This window comes from Misgurnus anguillicaudatus, chromosome 23, assembly GCF_027580225.2.
Source record: "Misgurnus anguillicaudatus chromosome 23, ASM2758022v2, whole genome shotgun sequence".
In the NCBI taxonomy this organism is placed as follows: domain Eukaryota; kingdom Metazoa; phylum Chordata; class Actinopteri; order Cypriniformes; family Cobitidae; genus Misgurnus; species Misgurnus anguillicaudatus.
This window is the reverse complement of record NC_073359.2, coordinates 32,128,337-32,136,864: the sequence shown is the minus strand read 5'-3', so window position 1 is coordinate 32,136,864 and position 8,528 is coordinate 32,128,337.

Sequence of the window (8,528 nt, the reverse complement as noted above, 5' to 3'; positions counted from 1 at the left end):
ATAAAATATAAGGAATACTTTTTGTATTTTGTTTTGATTTTCATAATATTTTCAGTTCGTTTAAGTGATACAGTATCTTGATGTTTAATCTAAGTTTGATAATTGTCTCATGACTCCTGCACACACCACGGGCCTCATTTATAAAGCGTGCATACGCACAGATTTGATCGTAAAGTCTGCGTAGGCAAAAATCCACGGCAAAGTCCATATTTATAAAAACTGTCTTTGATGTGGAAAAGTGCTTAGCGCCACGTCAGTGTCCGAGCATACCTACGCACTTTTGCTTGTCTGATTGCTGAAATACTGTATGTGTGCTTAAACTGTTCTCAAAAAGTGTTGCGGAGGATGAGAACATCAGGCATGGACACATCATTTTCCTAATTTTTCTTCATTATTATTATACATGAATATTCAGTAAATATTTTTTCTGTCATCTAAAGTAGTCTAGCAAAACATCCATTTATTTTTTTTCTTAATATTTTTGTGTTAATTTGATTAAATTACAACATAACGCATGTTCAAACACAGCCGGACACATTGCGGTAATGAAAATTTCAGCAGAAAATGAGATAAAATTTACAATTATAAATTCTTATGTTGAAATCACACATTGCGCAAGGTAGAACACAGTATTGTGTTAATTCTGATGCTTTTTAATGTTACAATATTACACATTTTAAAGCTAAAATCATTAGTGCTGTGGTGTTTCAATGGTTTCGTGAGAATCACCCGCGTACGTTCGGTTTATGAATCATACGTACGCATTTTTGTTAAATGATCATAAGATCAAATGTAGGATGGATTTTACGCAGCATTTTATAAATGCTGGTGTCGTCCATTTTTCCTTAGCCAGAGCCGTTTGAGCTTAGCTGGTGACTGAAGTATTCCTGTGGGCGGAGTTTGGTAAAAAACAACTCTTATATTGAGGTCATATATCTGGGAAGTAGAGGACTGTTGTCCAAACTGGTTGTTCTCTGAAGTCCTTGAAAAGTGAATTCTGTTAAAGAAAATGTATCACTGTTATGTATACTTTAAATGTGATTCTAGGCAACATTTTCTGGGTTAATTTAAAATATTTGCTTTAAAATTTCCTTCAACATGATATTAATGGTTATTTATGTTGGTCTTATGATGGTCCATTTCTACATTTGTCTGATTTGTTGGTGCATTTGTCTTGTTTCTTCATCATTACTATTTTCTACATTTCATAATTTATTATATTAGTGACTTTGAAATAACACAGATAGAAGTATGAAAATTATCTATATGACAAGAAAATGTTAATCTAATTAAAAGTTTTAATTTGAGCTTCTTTAAATGTCACCTTTCACTGTGTGTGATAAAAATAAAAAGATTTTAGGTAATAATATAAACTATAAAGATTGATCTCACCGGATTACATGTTTGTCTTTGATGGAAAGTGATTTCACCGGTCTGAACTGTTTCAACAACAAAGACACATTACAAACCAAAACTCTCATCTCGATCTGTTAACAAACTATTGTTTAGTATTGATAGATTAGTACTAGTTAACATTTACCCTGTTTCTTTGTGTTTGTGTGTTTCCTGCAGATGCAGAAGATCAGAACTGAAGAGACAATCATCAGACATCCAACAGCAACACAACAGATCACAACTTTATAAATAAAGGTGAGACCTGCAATAAATAATAAGATACATTACTGTAACTGAATCTGATCTTGAAACAGTGAATATCATTAATGTAATTAAATCTGTTGGACTGATCTTAGATCAGCTCAGTAAATAAGCACTAATAATCACACCTGTTGTATCTGAACACGTCTGACAGAGATTCTTGATGTTGAGATGTTGAGTTTGATTACTGATGATATTGTTGAGTACACATCTGTATGTGTTTGTATCCTGATAATCCACCTCCAGAGATAGAGAGAGTCTGATGTTGAAATCACACACATTGATGATGGACAATAAACTGTTTCGGGTGTACCACGACAGACTCACATCTCTCACATTCAACACTGAACACAACAACGCACACGATGAACATTGTGAAGAGTTTTGTGTGGTGATCACAGGAACGGGCAGATGAGCTGAAAACATGAGAAAGTAAACATAAATAAGAATCAAAGCAAATATTATCAATATTAGTCAAGAGGTCTGATCTATTGACACTGTTTATTATCTTCAGTCATGAATTCATCAATAAAATGGACTTTAAGGATCATATCAATGTTGACAAATTAATAAAAAAAAGAGTCTGAAATAAGGTGCATAAAAGTGTTTATATTCGATCCTAAACACTAATAAATGATTTTACATTGCTAAGATAAATATGACAGTTAAAATGCCATCAGTAAATCTTTACTCACCATAGACAATAACATTGAATCTGAATGAGATCCTTCTGTTACTTCTAATGTTTATTTGATAATCTCCAGAGTGTTGAGTTGTGATGTTTGTGATGGTGAGATCTCCAGTCTGATTATTCACCTGCAGTCTGTCTCTGAATCTCCCATCAAGAACATCATCATTTATTGAGATCTTGTTGGCCTCTTTATTGACCTCTACTATACGAGTCTTGTTAGGTCCAAACCTCCACTCGATCACATCTTTACTCTGTATTTTAGTATCAGTGTGTAGAGTAAGAGAATCTCCCTCCATCACTGACACTGACTTCACTTCATCACCAAATGCACCTGAACACACAAACACATTCACACAGATTAAAGATCTTCAGTCAGTTTAAATGTATCTTTTAAAGCTTGCAAAAAATTACAAATGAGATTTGGATGTCTATCTTTGCAAATTAGATTTCATAATTTTTCTAACATTTAATTAGCAGCATGAAAACATTACCTTTAGTTTTTTAGTTTGTCATTATTTAGATAAATATACATTTTGAGAAATTGATTCAATAAATGAATTGCCATTGATATGAGATCATAGATATAAAATCAGATTGTATTAAATCAGACACAAAAGTATAAAAGCAAGGGCAGATCTGGTGAGTAACAGATGATTATTATTCAGAATTAACTGCTCTTAAATATGATATAAAACTGTTAATAACTCACCCTTTAGACAGCAGAAGCACAAAGAGAGATAAACAAACATGAGAAACATTTTCTTCATCAGGTGTTGTGTTGTTGTCTACAGTGAATGAGATGAAGACGTCTCTGTGAGCTCTCTCTTACTCTACATGTGCTACATACTTGCAGTTTCACACCTCTGTGTGTTTTTTCTCTCTGATGTTTCCACTGAACTTGTGTGACATCATCATATGTTGTATTTATATCAAACCTCACAGACTCATGGCCCTAAACCCATGCTGTAAACTAACTAATGCTGTTTTCTTACATAAGTACACAGTATTTAAAGATGCCTAATTTAAAGTGCAGACCAAAGTTTCAAATCTTGTTTACCCTGTGTTGAATCCATTCTCAGAGTTGTGTTTTAGAGACCATTTAAGATAGGGGCCGGTATCGGTAGTGAATGCTGTTGTTATACTTGAGATGACCAGTAGAGGGTATACATATTGTATTGAAAATTATCTTTCCAGAAGTGTCGTTACTGATGTAAGTTCTTTATCTGTTTATAAATAAAGTCACACCAAAATACATCAGAAAAATTAAAACTAAAAAGCCTTATATAAACAGTTGTTCTGCTATAACAAATTTCATGAAAACTAACATGGTGTCAGAATCACGCATTGTTCGTATTTCTATTCTTAAAATGTTTACAAAAAGAAGACATTAAACTCATTTGAGCAGTTTCTTCTTTTCCCATTTCCAATTTTAATGATTCCCATTTGTTACTGAAAAGCTCTTTATTTTTGCCCCTAAGTAATAATTTCCAATTTGTGTTCGACTAGATCCGGTAAGTAGAGTTCATTTTCCAATAAGATAAGTAATTTGCATTTGAGGACATGTTATGTGATCAGTCAGTGGAGTTGCCATAATATTACCTTGAATAAAATTCATATTTAAAGTATTAAGATTCTTAAATGTCAATTTTTGAACATCTAGACTCTAGATATATCTTTTCTTAAACCAAGCATAGACCCTTTTCCATATCATCTGGACATTTCTCTCTCTCTCTAAATGCCATTAAGATCAAACAAACTGGTAAACCTTTTAAACTGCAATTTAAATTTGAAGTTTGACCAGGTGTTCATCGATTATCTCACTTAATTAAGTTAAGCATGACCAGTGTTCAGTGAATTTGGGGGGCTGGGGGGTCCCAGACCTCCTCTAAGCATTAAGGGACCCTCTAAAAAGCACAAAAATACAAATTAGGAGAGTCCCCAGTTTTATTAAAATTAAAATACTACATGAATTTAAAATACGTGTGCTGTACTGACACAAAGCCATACTGTCCATTATTTGTCCCAATTTCGCAATAAACTAATCCAAAAGATTTCTGTCTAAAAAAAGTAAACTCCCAAGTGTGCCTCACGCTGTTTTTGACAGATTGTTATATTTAGGATTGCTTACTAAAAACATGACTTGTGTGCATTGTAAGGCAAAACAAAGGGCACTGATGTATTTCAAGATATGTTATAACATATTAGACATTGGTCATTTGTGATCAACTCCCCCTAGTGGTAAATCATCGAATTTTCGAAACGTTTCGAAACAGTTATGACGTAATAAAGCCTCCTAAAATCACGTGACTTGGCCAATTTGAAACACACTACAATTATGCGTAGTATCCAAGGTTTTAATGAAGTCCTCCATTTTTTGGGGGGGGGGACGTGTAACTCGTTATAAGCACCTATAGTGATCATTTAAAACTTGACTCTTCTGTAGTTTCATCGTGTACTAAGATCAACATGGCTGCAGCAGGCGTAGTGATATTACGCACTGCCCGAAAATAGTCCCCTTAGTTACTTTCAATAGCAGTGGACTATTTTCGGTCAGTGCGTAATATCACTACGCCTGCTGCAGCCATGTTACAGCAGCAAAGTCCTTGATTATTACGCCAGAATAAGAGTATAGTTCCTAGCCATATCTGCCGAGAAAATCACAATTTTTAATTTTCTGTCAGTCTTAGTACACGATGTAACTACAGAAGAGTCAAGTAGGGAAAATATTGAAACTCTTTTTTTTATTTTTTAGCGCGGGAGGTCCTTCCTTATAAATGGAATAAAAGCAAGGACTGAGGACTATTGCAGGCTAGATTGCATGCCACACATCCTCCTCCTGAAAAAAAAACTTACAAGATATCATAATTAAAACATTTATTTTCTGTTTTATTAACAAAAGTAAATCCTTACAACTGTATTGTGAAAAAAAATTGGGTTATTTCAAATTAGCTTTAGGTCAGAAAGGTACGAACCCAGTTGTGGGTTAACCTATATGTTAAATTAAGCTATATGCAGCATGGTTGTTTTAACCCAAAATGATTGGTTGTTTTAATTCATTGTTGTTGAATATAGACCATTTCAAGTTATGTAAACAACACTGGTCCAGAACCACTTCCTGTTTCAGTTTTTGAACACTAGATAAACGTTGGGATAAAATACAGCCAACAGAACATAATATGTATTATGTATTAACTTCCATTTCTTCCATTTATTGTTGTGATTAAGATTTAGTGTTGGGTAGGTTTTACAGTCACGGCAACGGACCAATCAGGTAACAGCCTCCCGAGTCTATGAACCAATCAGAAGTAGTGGAGTCAATATGTCACCGTGAGTTGATTTCAGTACAGCGCTGTTGAGGTGTTTAGTTTTGAGGTGTGATTTTATGTGTTGTTAGTGCCTTTGTGAAGTGCCTTTGCACTGCCTTTCCTACAGACATAGTGTTTGAATTATGTGCATAAAATAAAGGATTAGGCCTAATAAAGTTGATTCTGTTTAGTTGACAACCCTAACAACCAGTCGGCATCAGTATGATGCCAGAAATATTGCGACTTTCAGTAAAATTATTTACATTTATATATTTCTAATAATCATTTATATGAATGGCACTCACAATAACAGATTAAAATGAAAGTGTTCTTGCTCAAAAGGAAACAGGACAGAGCTGTGATCTCAGGTGTGAGATGATGATAGCAAGAATAGTTGAAACTTTCTGGGTAACTTTTGCTTATCTTGGTAAAGCTGAAAAAACCCTCTAGTAACGTTAGCATTGCTTGCAAGAGCACTAGTGGAGCGGCTAAGGGATATAAATGTTCAGTTTATGATACAAGTGAGAAAATTGGCATGGTCACTTGTAGGGGTGTAACAATTAACCGCGCAAATGCGCGTTTTCTCAATGAATGAATTGAATGAATTACGGTGAAATCCCGGCACATCCGAACGCCAGGGGGCGCTCTCATGCAGAAACTCCCTTTGTGCCACAAAAGAAGTAGCGTTACAAACGCTATTCCAGGAAATGTCTGCAGGAACATTTATATCACTGTTCTTCAATGATTTTGTTTAACGAGTGTTGCTTTTTTAAATGCACATCATAAACGACTCAAACTCTCAGTGATTTTAGATTGATAAGGACTTCCTACTGGCCAAATGCCATAGTATATGCACAAGCGATGAAACACAGAATCGCAGCCTTGCGATTTAGATTCGGTTTCAGACAGGCACACGATTAATCGTTACATCCCTGAAAATTGCCCGAGCCACTTGAAATTTCAAGATGGCGGCCATTTTTCAAGATGGCCGACACCTTAGTGGAGCAGTTAAGTGATATAGTGGTTTATTTGGTGATACAAGCATGAAAATTGGCATGAGCAGTCTCTGATAGTAGACAATAAACCACCCACAGCTACTTGAAATTTAAAGTGGCTCGGACAATTTTCATGACCCATGGAGACTGCTCATGCCAATTTTCACGCTTGTATCACCAAATAAACCACTATATCACTTAACCACTCCAGTAAGGTGTCGGCCATCTTGAAAAATGGCCACCATCTTGAAATTTGTGACCCATGGAGACTGCTCATGCCAATTTTCTTGCTTGTATCATAAACTGAAAGATTCTGCCAAACATAAGCACTTACCCAGCTAACAGAAAAAAGTTCTAAGAACGTTCCCTGAAAGTTCTTTACATTCCCAAAAACGTTCTGCCAACGTTAAAAGTGTCCAGTTTTCTTGACGTTCTAAGAACGTTTTTGTGTTGTCTCAACGTTAGAGTAATGTTACATTTTACCATTTTTAAACGTTATGACAATGTCATGTTTTAATGTTCACACAATGTTTAAAACAACAACTGTTTATTATATTGACTTATATGATTGTTATGTAAATGATAGAGAAACATTGCATTTTATTATATTTATTTTTTATATTTATATTATTTTATTATATTTATTAAATATTATATATCTATTATATATAAGTTTAGATGTTGATGTTTAGTTTCATTTTAAGTCACCATTATTGTGATTAGTGTTCGTTTTAGTTGGGCTCTTGAGCCTTGTCTTTTGCTTGCTAGTTTTTTCCCTGGTTGTGTTAACTTTGTGTTAATACACCACATTTGTTATGAACATGTTAAGTTAGTAGTACAACAAACACTAATCACAATAAGGGTGACTTAAAATGAAACAAACATCAACATCTAAACCTAGTAAGTGAATTGAGTTTTCTACAGCAATATATTTACTGCATACAGAAATAATATTTTATAAAATAATAAAATGCAATGTTTCTCTATCATTTACATAACAATTAAACAAGTCAATATAATAAACAGCTGTTGTTTTAAACATTGTGTGAACATTAAAACATGACATTGTCATAACGTTTAAAAATGGTAAAATGTAACATTACTCTAACGTTCAGACAACAGAAACGTTCCTAGAACTTAAAAAAAACTAGCCGCTTTTGGCGTTGGCGGAGTGTTTTTGGGAGCGTTCGGGGGCTTTCAGGGAGCGTTCTTGGAACTTTTTATTTCTAGCTGGGAAGGCCGAAGGTATACTAGGGTGATTCTCACGAAACCATTGAAACACCACGGCACTAATGATTTTAGCTTTAAAATGTGTAATATAGTAACATTAAAAAGCATCAGAATTAACACAATACTGTGTTCTACCTTGCACAATGTTTAGAATTTATAATTGGAAATTTTATCTCATTTTCTGCTGAAATTCTCATTACCGCAATGTGTCTGGCTGTGTTTGAACATGTGTTATGTTGTAATTTAACTAAATTAACACAAAAATATTAAGAAAAAAAATAAATGGATGTTTTGCTAGACTACTTTAGATGACAGAAAAAATATTTACTGAATATTAATGTATAATAATAATGAAGAAAAATTAGGAAAATGATGTGTCCATGCCTGATGTTCTCATCCTCCGCAACACTTTTTGAGAACAGTGTAAGCACACATACAGAATTTTAATAAAGTTTGATTTTGAGTGACCAAGCACATGGACCAGTTACTTCAAGATGGCTACCAGGTAAGATAATTTTTTTACAGTTAATTTGAAATATATTCTTGTCAGAATGCTTACACGACATTTTGATTATCATTACCGCAACAGATGCTTATTAAATGTTAATTTAATTAATAGAAGCATAAGAAGTTGATTTTAAATGCATGTGC